General features: G+C 39.1%; 1 protein-coding gene across 1 annotated transcript in view; it reads right to left on the reverse strand.

The window, feature by feature from the left end:
- Positions 1 to 14,135, reverse strand: part of LOC131440374 (uncharacterized protein DDB_G0283357-like) — a 306,700-nt gene that overhangs the window by 116,615 nt on the left and 175,950 nt on the right. The window lies entirely within an intron of this gene.

Raw genomic sequence — 14,135 nt, forward strand, 5'->3', positions numbered from 1 at the left:
TATTAACGCTATGAAAAAGTATTGTTTCGCCAACACTTTTACAATATTTTATCTGGCTTCTATCCACCGTCACCTTAGGGTATAGAAACGTTCCCTTAGAGGGTACATTTTACCCCATATTCCCCTAATTTCGACGGACACTAGACAAATGCAAATCAAGCGGAACGGAGTCTATGTTTTTAATTAGCGCATTCGATGATTTTTAAATTTTCTGTCGAAAACTAAAAGCTTTGTGCAACTAACAAGGATCGATTTGATGATACTCTCGTTCAATTGCACATTAAAAATGAGATATGACGATTGATTGAGCTGTTTGATTGAAAATATCGATCATTTAAAATGTTTCTTGTCTTGTTCTACATCACTAGCTCACCCCATGGAATTGATCCTTTTAGTATTTTTATACCCATATTTGGAACATGAAATCGACAGTTATACTTCTTGAACATTTTAATGCATTATACTTACATCTAAAAAAACTACATGTTCATTTCATATTACTGTACTCTTAATTATTTTTTTCTGTGTGGTCATGTTTTACATCCCAATCTAGTTGCAAAAACCCTTCGAAAAAGCACAAGGAAACTTGCCCGCGATGCTTTTGAGATTAAGTGTTTTTTACCCTTTAAATTGTGTGCTTTTTTTTATAAACAAAAAACAAATTGCAAAATTCCAAGGGTTAGAGATACGCATAAAAACTATTTGAATTTTTACACTTCCGGCGATGCCTTCAATTGTCTCACATTGTAGAGATGGACAGTTTTAAAAAATAACGCTTTTTTTTAAATAAGATCTCTTGTTTACTCATACTTTTAGCAGAACTAGTTCTTTTGAACCGCTCCTGAAAGGAATGCCAAACCATTCAAAGTGATGGTGAAAGCCCATCAACGAAGCGAAACTAATGGTGCAAAAGTATAACATCTTCTATTTACCAATTTATTTTATGAAGGGAAACGACTCCAGTAGTCATTTCATTCATGTTCGAGTGAGATACGCTGTCTCTGTTCGATCGATTGACCTAAAGAGTAAGATGAAAATAGGTGCATTGCTTCTTAGAGCCGAAACAAAGATATTCGATTATATCATAATATTCGTTGATTGAAAGATGAGTAGTCGGTAAAATAATATGGCGACTCTACTAAGGAGATGACTATTGGTACAACAGTCCGAAAAGTATTGAAAGTAATTACCAAACGTCCATTTGTTCGTGTTTGATTTTGTTGTTTCTCACATTAAATCGTCGTGAATCAAATAGTCGTATCAAAATTAGTGGTATTCATAATTATGTGTGGAATTTTATATTGATATTATGGCAATTAAATGGTTGAACATACCAATATGTAGAAATTTGACTCTTTCGCTACCATTGGATGTGTGCATGTGTGAAGTAATGCAATCGCTTGATGCAATGGTTGCCACTGCCGAAGGTTCCACGTACTCCTAAATATAGTCCTCCAACCATCTATCCATCCATCTTGGCCCAAAAGCTCATACTCGGTTCCGCACGACTGGCTCAATAAAGTGTCTTTCGCCCTTGCCATTGGGGCCACACGAGAGTCCCATTTCATTCGGTACTTCAACATTCCAAGCGTTCCGGCGGTGCTGCATCATCATGGTCTCGTTTGTCGTTAACAACTTGAAACAGCATCCTCCGGCTAATTGCTCTATTTTAAAGTGCTACCCTTATTTGTTGCTGGCTGAATGTTGCTGTCGCTTCTGTTTTGCTTGGCACGTTCAAACACATCCTTTCTGTGCCTGTGGACAGACACGTGTGCGTTAAAACTAAAAATTATAGTGCTCCGTTTGCTACTCGTTGAAGATAGATGATGGTGTGTGGAATGCATGTCAGCTCAAGGTTCCTTGAAGTTTGCGAACTGTGCACTTTCACTCAGCGCTGAAGTCAGTGTCAACTATAGACACAAACTAGATATATTTGTTTCGGAATAAGTAACTGGCAGACTAATTTAGACTTGGTTATTGTCTAAGGACTGTGTTGTGAGTGTAGAAACCATATGTCTTCCGAACGATTGCGAGATTGAAAAATGGGTCCTAGCGGTACAGTTTTTAACAGGACCTAAATCTCTCGAAAATCGTTCACGACATCAATTACAAATCGATAGCATGCGTAAATATATTGAGGATCATAACACTTAACGCTTCAAAAGTTTTGCTAATAAGTTTTTTCTTCAGCTTCCCCTTATGAATTCATCCATGTTATTCCGGTGAGTATTATTTTGTTGTTTTGAAGCATCCTTCGTTATGCCCGTGAGGGAGTACGCATAAATTGGAAGTAATTATTTTTATGATTACGGCATAAAATTACCATCCTCTGCCCCATGTTAATATTTTATCAGAAACCGAGCGTCCCATGTTCGTTCCGAAACTACCCTCTAGGTCCAACAATTTTACTTGGCCACGTTTACTGGCAAACGCAATTGAATAGGCACATGCCACGAAACTACAAAGAGCAGAATATTCCCGACGGTTCAGTTTTAATTAATGACACTAAAAAGGTTCATCAAGCTTTCAATTAAAGCTACTATCCTAGACATCGTTGCGGTTGGGAGGAGAGCTTTTGAGGTGTACTTTTGACATTAGGGAACGGTTAAAAAAGGCGTGTATGTGAGGTCACATCGCTACCGGAACGGTAGCATTTGTCTAGGTAATTTTATGGAAAATTGGCTCGTTTCTCTCCCATGGTGGTTTGTTTCGTTAATCTTCAGATCAAAGTAACATTTTTCATCATCACGTGCTTCACTGGAAAATAAGCGATTGTGATATCTTCAAAGAGAAATAAATTATTGATAGAAGGGATGAAATGAATGAACTTTTGTTTAAACTACGTTCGTTATCATACATTTTTAATATGAGTGGATTTACTATGCACAGTTTCTGACGGGATAAATCTTGCTTCTTACCGACATGCACAGAATATATCAAATTTATAATATCGTTGTAGTATCCATTAGTCGTCTTGAAAGTGTACCTGAAAATAGAAAGAAAATATACTTGGTAAAAAAAAGAATTGGATAAGATACTTCTCAACAATGGTTTTGTTTTCAATTTATAACTTCACATTCTCGTTGTGGTGTGATAATGTATTTCTCTTGTTAATTAAACAGTCTCATTGGGAAATTTTCTTCAGGTGACTTCAATAATTTTACGATTCAATCGGGTACCGCAGCCGGAAGTGTCAGCCATGTGATCTTCGAACATGATAAATCTAATATGTGGTAGCTTCAATAGAGGCTAGTATTCTTGAAACTAGTTCGTTCATCTTCGGGAAGATTGAGGGTACTAAAATTGGTTTGTAGAACCGGAACCGAAAGAGTCGACTGGACAATGCGCAATTCAGGCCCCAATGTGGTTCTCAGCCTCTTGTCCAGTAACTCCTATCCCTACCTCCCCGCTGTGTCGGCTGGGGTACGAGTAACCATAGGAAAGATCGGGTAACCAACCCCCGTGGGACCTTAGTTGTATGCTGACAGGGAAGGGGGGGCTTGCCTTCTCTTTACAGAGAGCGAGCTTGCCCGAGCGTCTGTTCCCCATGTTGGAGCGATTCGAAACAGCGTTTGTTCTCCATGTTAGGAGCGGCTGATTACCGTCCTTGTGTCAGTGTGGGACTCTAAAAAGTGCTGACACGATGGCCCTCCGGTGAGACAAGAGGTTGGTGTAGGCCTAACAAGCCGTCCGGAAAACACTTGTTACGAATAATCAGGGTATAAATACGACTCGGAATAATCGGCAAAGACCTACGCGACGAAATAAGGACTACGATTGGAAGCTTGGCACATGGAACTGCAAATCGCTTGGCTTCCCAGGATACTACCGAATGCTGCATGATGAGCTTCAAATCCGCGGCTTCGATGTCGTAGCACTGCAGGAACTTTGTTGGACGGGACAGAAGGTGTGGAAAAGTGGGCATCGAGCGGCTACCTTCTACCAGAGCTGTGGCACAACCAACATTCAAGGAATGGGATTGGTAGTGTTGGGCAAGATGCGCCAGCGTGTAATTGGGTGGCAGCCAATCGTTATAGAATGTGCGTATTGAAGATCAAGGGCCGTTTCTTCAATTACAGCATCATCAACGTGCACTGCCCACATGGACGAGACCCGATGACGAGAAGGAAGCATTCTACGTGCAGCTGGAACAAACCTACGACAGCTGCCCATGGCGGGATGTAAAACTCGTCATAGGCGACATGAATGCTAAGGTAGGCCGGGAGGCAATGTACAGAGCCGTGATCGGGCTGGAGAGCCTGCACGCGGTAACAAACGACAACGGTCAACGATGCGTAAACTTTGCAGCCTCCCGAGGAATAGTAGTTCGAAGCACCTTCTTCCCCCGCAAAGATATCCACAAAGCCACCTGGAGATCACCTGATCAACATATCAACATACGGAAAATCGAATCAACCACGTCCTCAACGACGGGCGATTCTTCTCCGATGTCATCAATGTCCGAACCAACCGCAGTGCCAATATTGATTCTGACCACTACCTTGTCGCGGTTTGTATGCGCTCAAAACTATCGACGGTGCACAATACTCGTTGCACAGGAACGCCGGGACTCAATCTTGAGCAGCTACGTAGCATTCGTACTGCAGAGGAATACGCGCAACAACTGGAGCTAGTGCTACCAACGGAAGAGCAGCTTGGCGCGGCGACTCTTGAAGACGACTGGAGGAACATAAGGTCCGCCGTGAGTAGCACTGCTGCAACCGTTCTAGGTACTAGGTTATCAAATCGAGGAAATGACTGATTTGACGGCGAATGTCAGCAGTTGGTCGAAGAGAAGAATGCAGTAAGGGCGAGGATGCTGCAACACCGCACTAGAGCGAACGAGGAACGATACAGACAGGCGTGGAACAGACAGAACACGGTTTTCCGGAAGAAAAAGCGCCACCAGGAAGACCAAGATCGCGAAGCGATGGAACAGCTGTACCGCGCAAATGATACACGGAAGTTCTATGAGAAGGTGAACCGCTCACGTAGAGGCTACACGCCATAGGCCGAAATGTGCAGAGATACCAGTGGTAACCTTCTCACGAACGAACGTGAGGTGATCGACAGGTGGAAGCAGTACTATGACGAGCATCTGAATGCCGAAGCACAAGATACAGAGAACGGTACAGGAATCAATCTGGGTGCACGCTCAGCCGACGACAGATTCCCAGCCCCTGATCTGTCGGAGATAAGTGAGGAGATCGGCAAGCTGAGGAATAACAAAGCCGCGGGCAATGACCAGTTGGCAGGCGAGCTGCTCAAACATGGAGGAGAGGCACTGGCTAAAGCCTTGCACTGGATAATTTCTAGGATTTGGGAGGAGAAGATTCTACCGCAAGAATGGATGGATGGGGTGGTATGTCCCGTCTACAAAAAAGGGCGATAAGCTAGACTGTTGCAATTACCGCGAAATCGCATTGCTGAACGCCGCCTACAAGGTTCTCTCCCAAATCCTTTGCCGTCGTCTATCACCAATAGCTAAGGAATTCGTAGGGCCGTACCAAGCGGGACTTACTGGAGCCCGCTCCACTACGGATCACATATTCGCGATAAGACAAGTACTCCAGAAGTGTCGTGAATACAACGTACCCACGCATCACCTATTCATTGACTTCAAAGCGGCATGCGACACAATCGATCGAGAACAGCTATGACAGATCATGCACGAATACGGTTTCCCGGATAAACTGACGCGATTGGTCAAAGCAACGATGGATAGAGTGATGTGCTACGTCCGAGTATCTGGGACGCTCTCGAGTCCTTTTCAATCTCGGAGAGGGCTACGGCAAGGTGATGGACTCTCTTGTATCTTGTTCAATATTACTTTGGAAGGTGTGATTGGAAGAGCGAGGATCGACACGAGTAGTACGATTTTCCGAAAGTCCGTACAAGTTTTTGGCTTCGCTGACGATATTGATATTGTAACACGTAACCTTGAGAAGATGACGGAAACCTACATCGGACTGAAAGCTGAAGCTAGGCGTATTGGACTGGCCATATATGCGTCAAAAACAAAATACATAAGAGGAAGAGGCTCTAGAGAAGAAACACTACGCCTCCCACCACGAATATTGACAAACGGTGACGATATTGAGGTGGTTGACGAGTTTGTATATTTGGGCTCACTGGTGACCGTCGATAATGACACCAGCAGTTAAATTCAGAGGCTTATTTTGGCAGGGAATCGTGCGTACTTTAGACTCATAAAAACCCTTCAATCGAGGAAAGTACGCCGCCGCACGAAATTGACTATCTGCAAAACGCTCATTAGACCGGTTGTTCTCTATGGCCACGAGACCTGGACTATGTTAGCAGAGAACCATCGCACCCTCAGTGTTTTTGAAAGAAAGGTGCTGAGAACCATCTATGGTGGAGTGCAGATGGAAGACGGAACGTGGAGACGGCGTATGAATCACGAATTGCAACAGCTGCTAGGGGAATCAACCATCGTACGGACAGCTAAAATCGGACGTCTACGATGGTTTGGGCATGTCATAAGGATGTCCAGCCCAGTGAAAATGGTTCTTGAATCTAATCCGACTGGTACAAGAAGAATAGGAGCGCAGCGAGCAAGGTGGATCGATCAAGTGGAGGGTGATCTCAGAAGCATCCGTGCTTTGAGTGGCTGGCGACGAGCAGCCATGGACCGAGTTATGTGGAGACGTATGCTTGATACAGCAAAGGACACCCCAGCTGTTAGGTAGGTAAGGTAAGGTCCATAATCCAAAACTAGTCTCGAATCTAAATCTAGTCTAAATTGTTAAAATCGGAGAGAAGCATAAATTGTTGAAATTGGAGAAAATTGAACGGAGAGAAATAAAGTGCGTTTTGTCGGTTACGTCACTTATACGATTACATCCCAGCTGCCGGTAGTGTCAGCCATTTGATCTTCGAACTTGACCCACAACTCAAGAGTAACTTGACTCTTATGTCGTTTTTCATTGATTCCATTCCGCACTCGATGCCAGTGTTTGGTGGTGAAATTGGACCAATGAAACTGTTTTGTAAAGTTTGCACTGTTATTTGTTCATTTCTTTATTTGTATAGTGATTTTCACTGGTGGTTAACAAAGATTGCGACAATATGCCGCAAAGATAGCGAAACTGTCATTCGCATCGATTCGACCCCTTTGAGACCACAAATCAGAAAAATATACTTTTTAAATTGGCCGTTAAATAACAATTGTTTTTATAACCGAATAATTATAAAATGATATTTTGTATTAATCGACGTCTTTGTCTTCGAAACCTCGTGCTTCACTGGAAACATTATCAATATTAACTATAAAAATAAACTACTATGAAAATATTTTAAATCGTCCACTCTAAAAATTCAGTCATTTTTGACAGATACATATTTGTTGATGCTTTTATTGAACAAACAATTAATTACCTTTTAAATCTGCAATTGCCTTTAATCCACCAGACGATGTATTTCTCTATTCGCTCAAATTCTTGATATAAAAATGTTGTAAACTTCAGTACAACAGGCAGCGAAGTGGTTAAAACAACTGCCCAGCTGTCCTGGTACAGATGCCAGGTAAAATTTTCACGTCTGCATACTAGAAATCCTCCAAAGCAAGTGTTAAATTTTATGAATATGACGAGAAAAACGAAACAAGAAACCCGACGCAATTTTAAAAGTCTGTATATTGGAGGACTGTATAAGAAAGTTTCAAAACCTGTAAAAAGTCTGCAAAATTGCAGAGTCTGTTAAAAAAAATCGGTAAATTTACATGAAAATCTGCAACCTGGCATCGGTGATTCTGACGCGCATTCTAAGCCACGCTAACCACGTAAAATATGCAAAACATGCTTGTTTTTAATCTAAAATATGGCTATTCCAAACAAATACATTGGTTGCATAAAACCAGAATTGTTATAGTCACTATATCAACAAAATGATTCGTTAGAATTAGTTGGAATTAATTTATTTCTGCAATAACTTTTCCTGCGTGTAGGAAATCATGCACACTGAAAGTAAAAGATGAATAATTCTCCTGAAATAATAAGATAGATAAAACCGTACTTTCAATCTTGTTATTGAAACCAACACTTGGTTAATACGATTAGTGCTTTTTTTTCCCACCACACACCAAAAAGCTTCAATTTGGAGCCCCCTGGTAATGGACGCAACTAGTCTCAGCGGAAAACAAGATACAAATATACACTGACAATAATAATACTCGAAATACAAATTTATTTTGATACAAAATCCGCTGAGATTTTATTTATTCATGCTTTGATGTGCAATTTATAATTAACATAAAATGGAGTCCCAGTGGAAAAGATTTCGTTTTAAAGGATCCACAATTTAATAATTAAATTACTACGCTATGTTGGAAAGAAAGTACAAATATATTAGAAAATAAGTTATTAAAAAACTACATTAGCTAAATATCTCGTTCAGTCTGTGCTTAAAATGGTACTTTAGTCTAGCCGCAAATGTTGCACGGTTGTTTAATCCTCGTATATCAGGCGGAAGTGCATTATATTTAGTTGGACCAACAAAAAGGATCCGTCTTTGACCAAGGCTTGTAACTGCTTGAACACTAAACAAATTGTTACTACGGCGTGTTGTTTGAGAATGGGATATAGTTGGGTACTGTAGATTATGGTGAACTGTGGAGTTATGCAGATTATCATGGATGAACAGCAACGTTTTGGACATCACATAAGTATGTTATTGGTAAAACATTATGGTTCATGTCAGATAGAGATGGTCGGGTATCGGGTATTTTACCCGAAACCCGACCCGTACCCGTACCCGACGGGTTTTTGGTCGGGTACGGGTAAAAATTTTTATTTTCAATCGGGTACGGGTCGGGTACGGGTAAAAAAAATTTACTGCTTACTCGGGTACGGGTCGGGTCGGGTAAAAAAATTTACTACTCACTCGGGTACGGGTCGGGTACGGGTAAATTTTTTTTTCTGATCGATTACCCGACCATTTGTATTTCACATAAATATGTTTACACGTTGACGAGAATTTTTTATTGCAAAACAGTTGTTCCGAAAAATAAACAATTTGATTCAAGGGGTTTTGACATTCGCGCCTAGAACCAGACCTGAAAACTGGCATCTTTTTCCAGAAAAAAAACATTTCTTTTCTTCATTTAAAAAAAACGATCAATCATAGTTACGTGAAAAGTTATGTGAATATTTTCCACCCTACTTTTTTATAACATATTTAATAAGATACACTGCCTTAGCTCTAAGATGTTGCGGTCAGACCCTACTTTCCACGTAGGTTTTAATGGACTGCCATTTTAAAGCTGTTTAATGCACAATCCAGTAAAAATTATTTGATTAATATATAAAATGTAGTGTAGTATCACATATCACATTCAGATACCAGAAAACTGTTATTTTAAATATGGTTGGAGATTTTCAAAATTTACATATAAATCATTAGGATTCTAACCATAAAAACATGAACATTTATTTCAGAAAATCTGCATAGAAGTTCTTCTTATTCTTCACTTCTGGGTGGTGTCACCTCACTTGAAATGACACCGATTGATGGCACAGCAAGTTGAGCTATATTGCCAGTTCGATGTCAACATTTCATAAGGGCACATAAACCAATGAGAGTTTATCTTTGTTTACTTTCTCTTTTGTGAATATCTCCTTAATTTTCACGTGTACCTACAAAGTATTCGTGTAGAATGAAAGATAATATCTCCATGTTTCCAACATTACCAAATATGTAACGAACGTTTGTATAATAACGCAGATATAGTCGAAAGAGAAAGTAAACAAAGAAAATCTGTCAATTGTTTTTAGGCCCTTTTGAAATGTTGACGTCGAGTTAATTTACGTTTCTTTTCACTGAAAATCTCGATGCGTGACAGTCGCAAAAGTACGAGTGAAAATCTTTTCACGCGAAATGCTCAAATTTTCACCGTGTTCACTCATTGAGAGTTCCAAGGGAGGTGGAACAGAAGTTCAATGGCTGTAAAAACCACCAGCTCCCGTTAACATCGTTGGTGTGGGTTTGTGAGGCTTACAAAACGGGCATATTTGACAGATTAATTTAAATCAAAATGATAATTCATTTTGCTTTGTAGTAAAAAAAAATGTAACCAAAAAAAATTTCTCACAAATGTTCAAACTACTTACACTTGAAGGACCATTTTCAAAATTGAATTTTTCACATCGGGAATACACGTGAATTATTTGATGTTTGGTCAATTCACGTAAACGAACTGATGATACTCTATTAATTTTAGGGGATTTTCGTGATTTTTCAAGTGATTCTAATGTGAATTTTTATTTGTGTGTCAAGATAATGAGCACGCTTACTTGTGGTTCTAAAGAATTGGATCAAAAGTCTCACTGTTTCGTAAAAACCATACCTACCCAAAATAGAATACAGCGGGTATTACGGCATTTTGGATAAATATGCTTCTCGAAAAATTTGAGTAGATATTACTCCCCTTTGTTGACATTTGTAAATGAGTATAAAGTACCAAAGACATTGGAAATCTATTCATGCTTCACAGTGTATTTATATATTTAAATGTAAACAAGCATTTTAATGTATTTTACTTTCAAACTAGAGCCTGATACGCTCTATCTAGCTCGCTATCTAAAACACTATTTTTTCCATCCTGAATTTTGGTAAACTTTTTACTACTCATTCGGGTCGGGTACGGGTACAGGTAATTTTTAAACGGGTACGGGTCGGATACGGGTAATATTTTTTATTTTTTATCGGGTACGGGTCGGGAACGGGTAATTTTTTTTTATTATTGATCGGGTACGGGTCGGGTACGGGTAATTTTTTAAATTTTTAATCGGGTACGGGTCGGGTACGGGTAATTTTTTTTGCTGATCACTCGGGTACGGGTCGGGTTCGGGTATAAGAATTTCTATACCCGACCATCTCTAATGTCAGAGTATAATAATAGGCTCGATAATAGTAAGGGTTTATTGAAAATTATAAGCAACTGTTTTGTAGAGTTTGAAGTTTCTTCAGAGTGAGCCCAAAATGTGGTGAGCCCAAAATGAAGTAGTAATGCACAGATATTCGAATAGCTTCAAGTTCTTGATGAAAAATAGCACACTTTTCGAGAAATAACATATATGATGCGTTTTAATGTTTTTATTCGCTGTGTTGGTGTTTGATAATTATTAATTCACCTTTTGCTATACAAAATCATCGAATACCTAGTGTTGCTCTAACAGACTTAAAGTCATTAATATTTTCCTAATTCAAAAACAATGGTTTTTTTTCTGAGAAGATTTCTGAGAAATTTTGTTTAAAGATATAAATGATTAAAAATAATGTGGAGAAAACTCTGCTGAAGGGATTTTTTTTCGTTTCTTTCGTAATTTCTCTTGAAAATATTATAGGTTTCTCTCACAGTTCATGCTTTGAGAGGCAGCGAGTTCTTGTGGAGCCATCTACCAGATTGACGATGTTGTATGCAATCAGTGTTGGTGATTGCTGAAAATTTGACAGAAGCTGTTCGATTTTTATCTATATTGTATACAACATTTTCAATCCGGTAGAAGATGCTACAAGAATTCGAGTCTCTCAATGCATGAACCTCGAGAAAATTTTTCTACATTTCTTCGCTCCACTTCATACTCTGAGTATTTCATGGCCCTTAAAAAAATTCTGTCTGATAATGATCGCCGCTGTGTGGAATTTACCAAGATAGAATCGTAAGTTGACAGATTGACAGACAGATCGACTTGATGATTTTCATACTAGGTTGCAATTTTTCAAAACCCTTGTGTAGAGCATTCACTGACATTTTCATAGACACAACTTATACAAAGGTTATATGCACATAGTTAGAATAAGCGGCAATAGTAAAATGATCGCAATTATCAACTGCCCATAAAGAATCGGATCGCGAAACGAGAATAAGCGACCGTTTGTTGCTTCAGAGAAAATCCCCACAGCAGCGTGCTAGCCGTTGATTCTCAGACGGTTCACCGAGAGAAATTCGCTCTCGCACTGGTGTCTATTCTATGCTAAATGTACCATGCCGGTTGATTTTGTTGTTGCGATGATTTTCGTTTCTCTTTAATGGCACTGATTCAATCGTGGAAGAGTTGCGAGTGAGCGTTCTTTGATACGATGAAAGCCATCCTTGTACGCAATGTAGAGAAATATCGAGCAATTCTCTGTCAAATCATCGGCAATCACAAACATTGGTATTGATATATAAAGCTAACAGAATACTGTGAGCAAAAAGTAGTAAGACTTTTGAATTTTATTTCGCAATGGAACATTATTCGTCGAAATATTTTGTTTGTAGGTTGGTATGACTGTCAGTGACGTCTGTGTCAAGTGTCACATCTAAATATTCCTGATGAGTCTAAGGTTGCTGTCAGAGTTAAAGCGTCACGCGATGCGTCTAGGCGCGCGTGCGAGCTAGTTGCATTTGGTCAAAGCAAACTTGTCAGAGTGAATGCGATGCGATAACAGTACATTGTATTGAATCGCTTTGCTTCGCATCGCGTTCCGCGTTCACTCTGATATCAACCTAAGACGAAACGTGAACAAAATTCATTAGTATATGTCTGTCTTTCTGAAGTATTAAAAGTGCAATCGGCGATTTTAACAATGAGTGAAACTATTCAACAAAAATGTTCCATAAAATTTTGTGTGAGAAATCAAATTTCCTGTTCCGAAACTTTCAGAATGTTGCAAAAGGCCTTCGGTGATAATTGTATGTCGCAAGCAAGTGTTTTTGATTGATACAAGTTGTTCAATGAGGGTCGAGAACACGTTGACGACGAACCACGCCCAGGACGGCAACATCAATTGATGATATAAAATCAAAGAATTGGTGCCTGAGAGTCGACGATTAACAGTCATAGACCTAACTGGGATCGTTGGAATATCGGAAGGATCAATAAAAACCATTTTATTTGGGTCTAAGAAAAGTAAAAGTGATTGGTTCTAAAATCACTCATAAATTCTTCATGATATTTTCGCCAAAAATCCCCGTATTCACTTGATTTTGCTCCGTGTGACTTAATTTTAACAACTGTTTCGAGGATTGGAAAATAACATTTGCACAAGTGTATTCGTTTCCGGGGGGGGGGGGGGGGGATTACTTCGAGGGGGACGAAATAGATTTGAAGAATAAATAAAGAAATTTGAAATTATGAACGAGTAATTAGGATTTAGAAAAAAAATTGTTGATTCATTATAGTGACATATCGAAGTCATCCAGAAGCTCTATTTAACATATAAAGAACGTGTACGTGTTATTTTATGGATCACATCTAATCATTTTAAATCACCAAACAAAGGTCTTATTTTTACTATATTTTTGCTATTTACCACGGAAATGTTTATTTGGTTATATTGGCCGGCAATCGAGAAAAAAATATTAATTTATTTACTTTCAATCTGAAGCATGGTACGAAACCTCTTCTATCAGTTATCAGGAGTTCAGTTATCAGGTGATCAGACAAACATATATTTTCGTACTATTTATTCAATATAGCGATTTATGTTATCTCTGTTATTAACATTGTAATATAAATGGATCTTCACGGTAGTTTATTTTCATCATTCAATATATAATTTGGCGAAATTCGTGCTTTGTAAGAATTTTTTTTAGTTCAATAAATCCTTCGGTGAAATGATTTTTCGGTGATTCGACCCATTCGGTGAAACAGCTTTTGGTGAAATTTTTTTCGGCTAAATGGCTTTCTGCTAAATGACTTTCAATGAAACGGCTTTCGATTAGATGACCGCTTCCGATCGCTGTTCCCAATTTGGCGCTTGTTTGGAACTGTGTCCACTTCAGCTCATGGTGACGGGATTGGAAAACGCGTACGAATGGATTGCATAAGAATGCAATCCTTTCTCTGGACGATGTTTTTCGAAAAATGTTTTTCATGAAATTTAAAGAAAAAACTCGAAGTAAATTTTTTAATCGGTCTTTGTAATTGCCTCTATGAAATGGTGTAAAAGTTCGCATTCATATCTACACTAAAATCGTTTTTTATGTAGCAAAAATTAAATGATAATCATCACTAGAGCTCGGAGACAGAACAGGCGATCAGCGTTTCCATACAGGGAAAATTTCATGCCCCGATAATGGGATCTGCCAATCATGATTTAATTGCTGATTTTTTAATTATTTTGTTCTACAT

This window comes from Malaya genurostris, chromosome 1, assembly GCF_030247185.1.
Source record: "Malaya genurostris strain Urasoe2022 chromosome 1, Malgen_1.1, whole genome shotgun sequence".
Classification (NCBI taxonomy): Eukaryota; Metazoa; Arthropoda; class Insecta; order Diptera; family Culicidae; genus Malaya; species Malaya genurostris.